This window comes from Leopardus geoffroyi, chromosome B2, assembly GCF_018350155.1.
Source record: "Leopardus geoffroyi isolate Oge1 chromosome B2, O.geoffroyi_Oge1_pat1.0, whole genome shotgun sequence".
Lineage (NCBI taxonomy): Eukaryota > Metazoa > Chordata > Mammalia > Carnivora > Felidae > Leopardus > Leopardus geoffroyi.
In genome coordinates this window covers 82695236-82709031 of record NC_059332.1, presented here as the reverse complement: position 1 = coordinate 82709031, position 13796 = coordinate 82695236, and the positions used below count along the sequence as shown (strand labels likewise).

Below are 13796 nucleotides of genomic sequence, written 5' to 3'. Positions count from 1 at the left end.
GTAGGAAAGGTCAAAAGGTGACATCCTCTTTTTTTTTTTTTTAATGTTCATTTATTTTTGAGAGAGATATATAGAGCACGTGCAGGGAGGAGCAGAGAGAGAGGGAGACACAGAATCTGAAGCAGGCTCCAGGCTCTGAGCTGTTAGCACAAAGCCCAATGCAGGGCTGGAACTCAAGAACCATGGGATCATGGCCTGAGCTGGATTCGGACGCTTAACCAACTGAGCCACCCAGGTGCCCCAAAAGGTAATGTTCTTAGTGGCACTCTACAGGTGGCCAAAAAGCCTATACGAGTGTTGCCCTATTCCTTTAGAATAAAAAAGGTTTGCTGCTAACACCCTTTATAGACCCTTAGTTAGATTTAAAACTTGGTATTATATTGACATCTCACCCTGACTTTTACACCATCACATGCAGGGACAGGCACACTGGATTGCGTCTTCTTGTCTAGTCTGAAGTATTCACAATAGGCACCAATGTTCTTTGCTGCCATGGAGGCATGTGGAATAACTATTTTTCTCTAAGTAGTCAATGAGAAATTTCAATTGTTTATGTGGCATATTTATATACTATATTTTGTAAGAGATTATTTTTATAAACATATTAATCATTTGGATAACTAATTATAAAATTAGAAGCTCATAGAATTATACCTATTTTATTGAAGAAAAACAGAGGTTCCGGTATGTTTGAAATTAACTACGATGGCAATCGAAGGCAGGCAGATAAGAGTCTGCTATTTTAAACCAGATTTCATTGAATAAACACCACCTAATCTTAGAACAAAGCTACTAATGCTAGTGGATAAAAATGTAAAATATATAGAGATAAATTGGGCTATGAATTATTATCCTTTTTTTTTAAATCACAGAACATTGAATATAGACTATCTAGCACATTGTAATACTTTAATATGGAAGACCATAGAGCCTACAAATACTGAAATATATATAACAACTCTTTTTTAAATGCCGAGTTGAGGGGCACCTGGGTGGCTCAGTTGGTTGAGCATCCAACTTTAGCTTAGGTCATTTTGGTTAACTCTCAAGGTTTCTGAGTTTCAGCCCTGCATGGGCTCACTGCTGTCAGCGCAGAGCCCGCTTCAGATCCTCTCTCTCTCCCTATCTTTTTGCCCCTCCCCCATTCTTCTCTCTCTCTCTCTCTCTCTCTCTCTCTCTCTCTCTCTCTCTTTCTCTCTCTCTCAAATAAATAAAACCTCAAAAAAATAATAAATGCACAGTTGAGTTGAAACATATGTTAATGAAATCAACGGGGGCCAAAACTGCAATAAGAGTCTGGGGGAGGTGGAAAAAGGATTGTTAATGTCAGTAACCTAGAATTAGAGTTGTTATCACAGAAGCAGACAAAGGAGTGAGGCCTTGGGCAAGCAGCATAAATTAGATCTAAGATCCACAAAAATGCTAAAGGTAACTAAGAGTTACTTCTGCAGAAAGTTGTGGAGTAGGGAAGGGAAAAAGAAGATGGCCTGCAGCAGAAGGAAATTTGTCTCTCTTGGATTTGTCCTGCTATCATTCAGACCTACCCTCAGACCTGCTCTCATTCAGGACTTTATTGGTGAAATACCTTTGTGGTTAGACTAAGAATAGCAAGAGAGAAAACTTTGGAGAAGTTCTGAATTTGTTTCTGTCCCATGTCAAAATTCATTTATTCATCAACTCTCAACTTCTATTATTACACTTTTTCAGGTTCAGGTTTATGAAATAAGAAAATGCATGAAAATCTACCTTGAGCAAGTCAACAGAAACAGTCACCATGCTATCATGTAACTTTAGTTTAACACAACATTCGTGTAGAGACTTTAAAATAAGACCTGTCAGCTTTGACAAAAGTCCAATGAGTATTTTAAAATTTTAAAATACAGTCTTTGAAATTAAACACTCAGTACGTAAATCAAAGAGCAGATTAGACACAGTTGAAGATTTAGTAAACACTGAAGAATTCATCCAGAAAACACAAAGAGATAAAAATGGGAATCTATAAAAGGTAGATTATAAGTCATAGAAAACAGAATGACAAATTCCAAAAAAATTCCACCAGAAACTCAAGAGAAGAAAATAGAAAATAAGGAAGAGGTAATATTTACAGAGTTATATTTCAGAATTCATGAGATACCTGACTTCAGGATGACTCACCCCAATCGAGGTAGAGACACTTGGACACACAGTAATGACACTGGAGGACACTAAAAACAAAACAAAAAAAGTTTGTAAATTCAACATGCAAGAAAAAAAAATATGGATTATCTATAGGAGAACACAACTAGATAGGTAGCAAATCTTTTACTACAGCCAGTAAAAGCCGGAGACAACAGAATAATATATTCAAATGACATATACGCAAAGACTTAAAACAGGTGTGTGAGTTAGCCATGTGAATTTCAGACAGGAGTGTTGGGAGAACATTTTTGGCCAAGGTAATGGGGCTACAAAGTCTATAAGACAAGGATATGGCTTGTTTGCTCAAGGAAAAGACCAGGATGGCCAGAGTATACAGAGAAAAGAGAACAGAAGAAGCAGTGAAATCAAAGAAGAAACAGGATCAGGTTGTGTGGAGCCCTATAGGCTAAGTAAGAACTTCTTCACTTTTAGTGAAGTGAGTCATTGCAAAGTTCTGAGTGGAGAAGCAACATGATTTGATTCACCTTTTAAATTGACTACAGTGAGAGTTTTGAAAACAGTCTATTAGAAAACAAGTGTACTAGAGTGCTTGGGTGGCTAGATCGGTTAAGCATCTGACTCTTTGTTTTGGCTCAGATCATGATCTCACAGTTTGTAAGATGCAACAATGCATGGGGTTCTGAGCTGACAGTGCAGAGCCTGATTGGGATTCTCTCTCTCTCTCTCTCTCTCTCTCTCTCTCTCTCTTTCTCTCTCAAAATAAATAAACTTAAAAAAAAAAGAGTACAATTAGGGAGACCAACTAAGAGGCTGTTGGAGTAATCCAGGCTTGGACTTTGATATTGGAATAGTGGAAGTGGTAAAAATCATTCTGATTCTGGGGCCATTTTGAAGATGGAGTCAACAGGTTGTCCTGATTGATTAGATGCAGTGTGTGACAAAGAGACGAATCAAAAATGATTCAATGATTTTGGGATTGAGAAGCTTGAAATATAAAATTGGCTTCAACTGTGATGAAGAGGCTGTAAGTGAAGCTCATTTGGGGAGAGAGTACTTGTTGGGTTGTTATGTTTGATAAAATAATGCTTATATATAGAATGAAGTTTCTAGAAATAAGATACTTCACCAGTTTTTTTCTATCACTTGACCCTGACCTCACCTCTATAAACCCCTGCTCCATGAAACTCTTCTTTTTTAATGTTTATTTGATTTTGAGAGAGAGAGACATACATAGACAGAGACAGAGATAGAGCGTGAGCTGGAGAGGGACAGAGAGAGAGGGAGACACAGAATCAGAAGCAGGCTCCAGGCTCTGAGCTGTCAGCACACACAGCCTGATGTGGGGCTAGAACTCATGAACCGTGAGATCATGACCTGAGCCAAAGTCAGACACTCAACTGACTAAGCCACCCAGGCACCCTTGAACTCTTTTCAGTTGCCTTGTCTTATATTTCTGTTTTCTTTTACAACTAGGGATAATATAATTACAAAATGATTAATGTAATACAAACTCTTCCACCTGCTTGGGTCCCAAATGCCAAAATCTTTTAAAGTATGTATGTTGGCATAAATGAATTTTAAGAACTAAAAAGAAGTCACTGGATTTAATTAGGAGTGTGCTACATGCATTTATCTTAACATAATTTCAAATAATGAAAATAATATATGCTATATTAATGGAACTTTCATAAATAGTAAATGCTCTGAAGTTTCCCATGGTTAATTCACATGCCATGATCTACTACCATAAGAACAATTAGGGATAAATCCTATGTATTTGGGATGTTTTCTTTACTTTGTTTTGTTTCTTTCCTAGGCTGAAAGTCAACAATGGCGCATCCTGGCAGAGTCTAGGAATGCTCTAGGTCACATTCCCCTAAAAAGAGAAGAGGCTAATGGACAAAGACTGTGTCCAAAGTTATAATGAACTGACAAAGAGAGATTTTCATAACAGGAAACTTTGGGTGTTTGGGGAAAAAAATGGATGTGAAAATGTGGAATTTGTCAATTAACTCTGCAAAGATGAGACACAAAACAGGCTTAACGCTGATGGATGTGTAGACTCTCCCAAGGAATAAAGTAAAACTTCTATCTTCTTTTTCAAAATTTCACCTGTGAATTCATACACATCTTCTGAGTCTCATCTTCCTGTTCCTTGTGTGTGGGACCACGTACGATGGGAAAGGACAGTGCCCTGCAATACCACAGTTACACAAAACAGATGCAGCTCCGGCATTCACACCTACTCAAGCAGTGCCCCTAACAGGTGTCATGCTGGATAACACACTTGCTTTCCAAAACTCAGAATAAATTAGAGAGAAAGAAATAAAAGCCATACTTTTTAGAACTATGTTTATATTGAAATTTAAACACCCCAGTGAAAGGGATTTACATAAAAGAATATGACCTACATGATACAGTGTACATGAGTGAAAATTGCTTCTCAGTTCTTCATAAAATTTTAGCTTGACTGGCAGGTACAACGTAAAAACAATCTGCATGTTCTGCTTTCATTTACATTTTCACTCTCTCATGTCACATTGGATTATAATTTTTTTTTTAGTGTTTTATCACAGCAATAATCACTTCAAAGCATATTAGTGCTGTGTCCTTATATGATATAAACAAATATGTGCCAGAACACTGAATTCTTGCTTTAACCCTTGGTCTAACATGCCTTAACATAATGATATTTTTCCTCATTAATGTGAAAAATGTAAAATACTGGTTTTGCACACCACACACACACACACACACACACCCCATGTCATATCATATAGTGACAGCTATTCACATAGATAAAGTCAACGAAATTAACATGTTTGATTCTCTAAGGATTAGGAACTAGTGTCTTTACTTAATAGTATACATTTAGTTCTAGGGGTGCTTGGGTGGCTCGGTGGGTTAAGCATCTGATTTTGGCTAAGGTCACGATCTCACAGTTCTTGAGTTTGAGCCCCTCGTCAGGCTGTGTGATGACAGCTGAAAGCCTGGAGCCTGATTCTGATTCTGTGTCTCCCTCTCTCTCTGCCCCTCCCTCGCTGACGTTCTGTCTGTATCAAAAGTAAATAAACATTAAGTGTATATATATATATATATATATGCACACACATATACATTTGGTTCTAATATGTGAGCTCATAAACATTTACTAAGTGCCTAATACACATTGGACAAGAACTAAACAGAGAAAAAAGAAAATGGGTAGGTTTCTTATAGTACACTTGGAAAGAGAATACATAAATCATAAATGGGAAATTTCCATATAGTATGCCTAAGTGTTAAAATAGGTATAGGCAGAATGCAATAGAAGGCCAGAGAGGAGGTCTGCTTAGCTAAACCAGAAACTACAACGTAAGTTTCCTGAAAGAGATGATTTGATGTTTTTTGCCCACTTGTCACAAAAAATATACCTAAGATACTTTGGAACCCCAAAATGTAACACTATCTATGCTAGAATGAAATTTTCCAGTTAATAAAATTTGAACAATTTATTAAGCATGATTCTTTATCAAAATTTTACCTTTCTTGAACACAATAAACTTAGAATTAATATGTGTATTACTTTCAAGGATTTATAACATAAACTGTTTTACCTTTGTATTATTTTAGCAATGAGATAACTTTTTTATGGATGATAAGTGGGTATGGTAATTCATGGAATGTCTTGATATTACAACTGGGTACTTCAACAAAGGATTCCTGTAAGGAACTATTGGAAAAAATAAGGTGAGAAAAATGGTAAGCCCTACACTTGGGCAGTCAACATGAGGGTGGTGCTTGACAGAAGTAATCTTGGTATTTACATGGTCAAGTTGGCAGGATGTGGGAGTGTGAGATGCAGGACTCTGGGGTGGCTCCTACGATTCTGACATGGTGAGCGAGGTGTGCGGAAGTGAGGAATGCAGGGAGAAGAGTGGTTTGGGGCATGGCAAAGTGAAAGTGAAGGTGGGCTATCCAAATGACATTATGACCAAAAGTAAATAATAATATTCTTATGACCTAAAGCTCAGAAAAAATCAGAGCTCGGGAAATAAAGTTATCTACATGCAGATAGACAATAATTAAAGTGAAGAGGGAAATGAAATCATCTATAGGGAATAGAAAGAAGCAATGCTAAAAGCCAAGGTGGGAACCGAAAGTATTAACAATATTTAAAGAGCAAGTAGATGGGAGAGTATCGACATTCGCAACGGGAGTGGGGGGAACGAGAGGAAAATACTACAGAGACATGTGGAAAACCTGGAGAGAATACTGCCATGGGAGTCAAATGAATAGATAGTTTTTAGAAGAAAATCAGCACTCTCCATTGCGGCAGAGATATCCAGCAACGTTAAAGACCAAAAAAGGACTATAAACTTTCATTTCCAGGGATTGAAACCTGGGGAATTCAGGCCAGACTCCTGCTGCAGAGAACTCAAAAATAAAAATAAAATAAAAAACTGGACTAAACGTAACAAAATGAAGTCATCGGAAATTTGACAGTATAGTGAAGATACAGAGGGTAAATAGTTAATTTTATTCACTAACTTTGCTTACTTTCAGCAAACTGTGAACAAACAGATACAAATAACCGGATTTTTTAAATAGAAGAATTACCACCATCTGAAGAAGCATGAGAGAATTTGGGAATCGAAGAAAACTTACACTGATAATTTGCCATGAAAATTCTGAAATACTGGCACATTTCAGTGTCCTTCTTAGGTATTTTCCATTCTTTGTTTCTCTGAAAATAACTGTGGGTGGCCTAGCTCTCACACATTACAGCTGGTTTTTGAGAAACTTTCTTTAAATCTAAAAATCTCAAAGAGGAAGCTTCAGAAAAAAAAAAAATCTTCTCGGGGAAGGAAAAGTCCCATTGTTTATCATCAATGATGGTTGTAGACAACATCAACTCTTGAAATTGTTTCCACACGTTTTGCCCCTCTTTGTTGTTTTTCTGTATCAGAAGAATTACCTTTCCAAGGGGACTGTTTAAAGATGAAGGCAAGAACCAAAATAGAAAAAGGTGTGGAAAAGTCAGCTCGGAGTGTAACATAGTGAATAAGCTCCAACTCTGGATAAACAGAAAGGTGTTATTGTCCCGATGGATTTTTGAATGTGAGATTCAGTCTTTTTAAAGAATGTTATTTTGTTGCCTTAACTAATGTTTTTCCAGACGCCTTAATGCTTCTCCAATTTAGTTTGTTTTACAACAAATGGAATTATTAGCTTAGGAGCAATGAATTTTAATATCCTTAAAAAGTACATTTTTTAGAATAAGGAGCTGGTGATGCCATAATTCCCCTCCAATGGCTGGTGCTAATGTATGTAAAACATGAATTTACATAAGAAACAAATTACATGAATGCAGAAAGAAATCAGTTTAACATTAAAAAAAAAAAACCAAACCTTTACTTTTGGGAGGATATGCAAAGATTTGAGGGAGTACAGATATTTATCTAAGTTTTAATAATATTAAATATTAATAATAGGAAATAAAAAGCAGAGGGGGAAAAGATGTCTATAAAATCTCATTGATTATTCAGAAACGTTTTAACCGGAGTAATTAATTTACAGTTTTGTACACATAGTATGAAATGGTATACAATTAAATGAATAGATAGGGACTTCTCAACATGTGCCCTTTTTTTTACTCCAGTTCATCGCTACCTATGCCTTTAATTACCATTTAATTGCCAATACCTCTCACGCCTACATTCTTCATTCTCCACCTCTCCCTTGGCTATTTAACACTTCCACTCGCCTGTCTCAAAGGTACTTCAGATTTCATCTAATGTCAAACACCTGATCCTTCTGCATAAACTGACTCTTGTTTAGAAGCTCCCATTTCCATGAATGGCACAACCATTTGGTCTAGTTTAGCAAGATAGATAGAAGTCTGGGGTCCTCTTAGACAACCTGCTTCCCTTTCCTATTATCATGAGGTATTAAAATTATATGCATCTTATTTCAAAAGCTATTACTGCTCTGCATTTTGTTTTGGATATACCCAAATAATCATTAATAAAATTCTATTTCAATAGTTTTGCTGCTTGCTGCCAAGCAAAACTTTAACATCCTTAATTTCTCTGTCTCCATCTCTTCCTTCCTCCCTCCTTCCTTCTTTCCCTCCATTTTCTTTTCTTTCCTCTCTCTTTCTTCTTTTTTTAATCTTGGTGGTGGCTGGAATCTTTTTAGTTGTTACATTTTACGCATCTATTCATTAATTTATACACTCATTCAATACGTATGTATTATGCACCTACTTTGTTGATTGCATTATGCTGGGGAATTCATGTCTCAACGTAAATTACAACAATTCCCCAACATAATTAATTTTCAACAATTGTTTGAGGCTTTATTTTAAAATGATGATTGGACTGCCTTTCCAACAATGTGGATTCATTCATTCGACACCCATAACAATAACAATTACGTGACCAATCCTGTGTTGGGACTAGAATGCAAAGATGAATACAACACGATGTATACTTACACTATAGTACAGAGACACAAAACAATAAAAAATAAAGAAACTTGGATGCTAACTATACTGTGATGAAAAGGACAATGCAAATAGGAGTCATAAATTCCCTGGAGAGTGTCTGAAAACACTTGACGGTAAAAAATGTTTTTCTCCTGAGGACTTGCATAGTTATTCAGAAGATTTTTCCCTCTCCGGAATACGATCACAATACTCTTCTTCTCACAACTAACTGAACATTCTATTTTTAACCTAGTAACTTAGTATAGGTATATAGTGTTGTTGGAAGTCCCTTTTACATTACTTGGTGACTCAGTTGAAGGAAATGTCCTCACCTGGTCAGTGTGAGTGGTGTGGTGGGTGAGAAAATGGCTGCTAAATTTAACCTGTTGTGAACTTTTTCTATGACCGTTACTACCATTAGTAGTAGTTCCATTAGTGGTAGTAATATCATTGTTATTATCCAGAATTGGAATTACCCAAGGATAGAATTTATTTTTTTTTCTCCTAAGCCACTATATAAATCAGGAAGATAGTTGTCAAGTTATCATGATGGTCAGAAATACGGAAGTCATGTTGGGATAGGGAAAGTATACAAAGAAAGCAAACTAAAAAGGAAAAAAAAAACAGAAACCATTGGAAGTGGGTCTGGATATTAAGCCAATGTTCTACCCATATGAGAATAGATACAGGTTGTGTAACCCAAGATTAGGAAACTCAAGACCAGTATTGAGAAAGGCAGGGAAATCACTCCAGATCAGAATAATAGATTCAAAAGAAAAGCACAATTGTTCATCAAAATAGAGGAAATGCCTCAGTGATCTGTTCCCTGACTTTAAAATGGAGGCTCATCACTGTGGAAAAAAAGCCATTCTCCTTCACGTTAGATCTCAACATATCTTCTCCTGAAACCAAATTAGGTACTTTCACTAGTCACATTACTTCATAAAGTTGTCTGATATACCTGTACAAATTCCCAATTTTTAGATATATAAACAATAAAAATTATATATGACAGACCTAGATATTTGCCTTTAAGTTAGTAATTCAGTATTTTAATTATTCATCATTAGTGTTGATATTTGTGAGTGGTTACACTGGGGGGTAAAATTAAAGATCAACCTATTCCCTTATTTTACTAAAAGTTTAACTTAGATCTAGTGAGGTAAAGTGCCCGGTGGGGCTCACACATGTAGCTAGTGTTAAGACCAGCATTGGGCCACCTGGGTGGCTCATTTAAGCCTCCAACTTTTCACTTTGGCTCAGGTCATGCTCTCACGGTTCATGGGTTCAAGCCCCACACTGGGCTCCATGCTGATAGTGAGGAGTTGGCTTGGGAGATTATCTTTCCCCCTCTCTCTCTGCCCCTCACCCACTCATGCTCTCTCTCGAAATAAATAAATAAACCTAAAAAAAAAGAAAAAAAAAAGACCAGGATTAAAACCTCAATATTGTAACTTCTAGTAGGGTATGTTTTTTACACGTGAGTGTTTTAAGTGTTTGTGAGCACAAACATACAATCTACAGCAATATATGAATAACCGTGCTAAAAAGTAATTACAACAATGATTGAAATTAGTTTTAATTAATCTATGTTAAAAAAATAAATAAATGTGTCATTTCATACTTGCATATGCCACAAACCCTAGTGGGAAATACACATGCAAAAACGTTAGCTGTCGTTCAACAATCTTTCGAGAAATTATAATTTTGCTTAAATCCATGTTAAACATTGCTTCAAACCACACATCTGTTTTCTATGGTGAAACGCCTCCCTGAGAAGTGCCCTAAAATAATAAAAGTAAATAATTTTTCCATGATACAAAAAAAAAAAAAAAAAAAGACCAAGAGATGATGAAGAAGAAAGATGTTAGGCTTCAATCTGTCAAAGGAAAGCATTGTGTTCTTCAATAACTCTGAATTTGAAGGGAAAAAAATGAATAAGTACAGAGGCATTACAAAGGAACCTCATCTCTTACCTCGCTGTCATCTGGCACCTTCATAAGATGTGACCCCCTCAGCTGCCAGCGGCTCCTGGGAAGGCAGACAAAGGGCAAAAAGATCAGCACTGCAGTGCTCCTCCCTGACAGGTGAATGTAAGTGGCACTTCTAATGCTGTTACTAATTTATTAAGTATTCCAAAGTTAGAATTTAATCAGAATATTTTTGTCACGTTATCCATCACTAACTTAGAAGAGATGGAATTTTCTTAAACAGCCGCACGGTGTAGCGCCTTAGGCAGGCTCTTAGTCTTTTTGGTTTGTCACAATGGACTAGTTCCATTTTAATGATTTAGTTAATTGTGTGACAAGCTATGAAAAATGGGAGTGACCCAATGCCTAGTCCAAGGAATATGCCAAGGTCTAGCGGCTAAGTTACTGAGAACCACTCTCGTTTACAAGTGAAAAAGAAAAGGAAAGTTTCTGCTTTTCCCTTTTCACTTTATAAATTTCAGATTTCATTTGTTAAGCCAGAGTCAAGTTAGAAAATAGCAGTTCATTTATATAGAGACAAGATGAACATAAAAAAGTCACATTAGCAGTTTAAATGATCAAGTTAAATAAGACACAATTTAGGTGAACAGATAATTAAGTGTTGAAAATGTAATGATCCATTTGACAGTGGGAGAATAGTAGATGCCGAGAATTCCAAATACAACCTCCCTACCTAGAAATCACACTTAGTATTCCTTACAAGAGAATATTTGCATCTGATAGTACTGTGTTAGCTTAAGATTCAACCTATCACTTAATTAAGATATACTAACATTCTATAACATATATGCTTTAAAATCACGGTAGAGTCAGGGACAAGAATTTTTTATAAAAATCATGCATCATAGAAGCATCAATATAAGTCATGTGTCATAGAAACATATTTACTCTGCTTTGATTTTGCATAAGAATTTTATTGCTACAAACTTAGACTGTCCTGCTAATTCCTTTTTTCAAAGCATTAAAATTTTTCACTCCATGTTGGCAGGAAAGTAGCAAACAAAAAGAAATGACTCTAGAAATGACTCAAAACCCAATTAATCACATCTTCACATTCAAATCAAAATATCATCCTAATATATATGGCATTTTGAAAATAAGATGTTCTGGGGCACCTGGTTGGCTCAGTCAGTTAAGCTTCTGACTTCAGCTCAGGTCATGATCTTGCAGTTTGTGAGTTCAAGCCCCGCGTCAGGCTCTGTGCTGACAGCTCAGAGCCTGGAGCCTTCAGATTCTGTGTCTCCCTCTCTCTCTCTGCCTCTCCACTGCTCACACTCTGTCTCTCTCTCTCTCTCAAAAATAAATAAACATTTAAAAAGAAAAAGGAAAAGAAAATAAGATGTTCTGTAGAGTCAGAAGATCTAGATTCAAATAATTAATTGAAGCAGCTTGTGGGCTCTCCCTGAGCTGTGGTTTCTGTATCTGTCAAGTTGGACTAATATTACTTACCTTATGTGGTTACTGGGAAGGGAAAATGTTAATTTATGTAAAAGCAACAATAGAGGTCTATATTAATAAGGCTATATATTATACTGGCAAGGATCAGGAAGTTAAACAGGCTAAAGGCAACCTCTTTGGCATATCAAAGGAGAGCACCAGGCAATGACCTCACAAATATTGTACTGCAATCCATTCCAGGTAGGTATTCTAAACTATGGCATGACCATCTAAAGATTCATTGAAGATAATATTGCACCATTCAGAAAAAAAAAAATATATATATGTATACATATACATATATATTTTTATATATATTTTATATATATATATATATATATATATATATGCCATCCATCCTACAGAAACCTCAAACTCTTACATATTTTAAATAAAAACAAAGTATGAGATACACTATTAAACTGGCAGGTAAATGGATTGGGTGAAGTATCACATTTTTTGCTTCTCTATTTTTATGTTTAGACAGTCTATGCTCCTAGCACTTTATCACCATGCTCTAAAGACTTTTAAGTGGAGTAGATGTGCATTGAAATTCAATGCTGAAACATAGACAGTGACCTGGTCACAAAAACCAAACTCATAGCAATTCTATGACAGCCAACACATCATCAGTTTACAGTGTATGCTATGCTTATAGATTGCAGTGTTGTCTAAAAGGCCTAAAAAAAAAAATTAAAAAAAATAGAACTCTGGACAAGAGACATAGATACGAATATTCTTTAACCAAATGATCCATATAAAAAGGAGAGTGGGTGATAATATCCATTTATAGTTTCCTTTTTTTAATAATTGGAGTAGTTTTTCAATTTATCAAATTTCATACACAAAATTTTTCCCTTAAAGAAAGCATAAAAATCACTAAAAGACAGGGTTTCCATTGTTTGATTTTAAGCAATGTGATTAGACTAAAAAATGTTTGAAGCTGTATTGCAAAATGAATATCCTCTAAAAAACAGATGTGTATAGCATTATTTTTATTTTTACAGTTTATGTGGTACTTCTCCTAGAATGAATTTATACATAATAAATTAATTCTTTAGAATATCCACATCTGCATGCAGAATCAGATTTTCTGAGTGCCTACAAAGTCTCCAGCTCCATTGTTAAAACTATATTGAAACTTAACTAATTACTCTTAATATTTAAGCATTCTACTTTTAATCTATTTACAGCTGACTTCCCTTCCAAATTAATTCAAATGACCAAATGTGATCCATTACTTATTATCAATCAATCAACCTACTATGTATCCGGAACCTTCCAGATGTGCTTGTTTATGCCTCATTTATACCTACTGACCAGGAATCATGTGTTTATGTACCAACTGGAGCATTAGTATATAATTATTAATGATACCTCTGATTATTACTATTAAGCCCTGATATCTACTGAGGATTCCAGTCACTTTTAATGGTAAATTCATGAAATGTAGAGAAAGAAGTTTCTCTGTAGATGATTTGGTTTTTCAAATTTGTTTATTTTTTAGGTGAAACCATTAAGCCGTTGAAAAAAAAAAAAACATTTCTTGCATCATTTCTTTCTGGGAATCATATCTAAAGTGTTCCCATGTGTTATACAAGTGATCTGTGTTCATCGCTTCAATGAGAGATCAGAGTAGGTAACCTCCAAGACCTTCCCCGTTTAAAATATTTGACACTCAGCCCGGGAATAAACACCGAAGATCCATGGAACAGAAACTCTTCCTCAAACTCTAAAGGCTGAGACTCCTGCTTCGTCTC

General features: G+C 35.7%; 1 long non-coding RNA gene across 1 annotated transcript; it reads left to right on the top strand.

The window, feature by feature from the left end:
- Positions 1-2835: 2835 nt before the first annotated feature.
- Positions 2836-4235, top strand: LOC123609769. The gene is made up of 2 exons (XR_006717958.1): positions 2836-3163; positions 3956-4235. It is a non-coding gene; the product is annotated as an uncharacterized LOC123609769 (long non-coding RNA).
- Positions 4236-13796: the final 9561 nt, after the last annotated feature.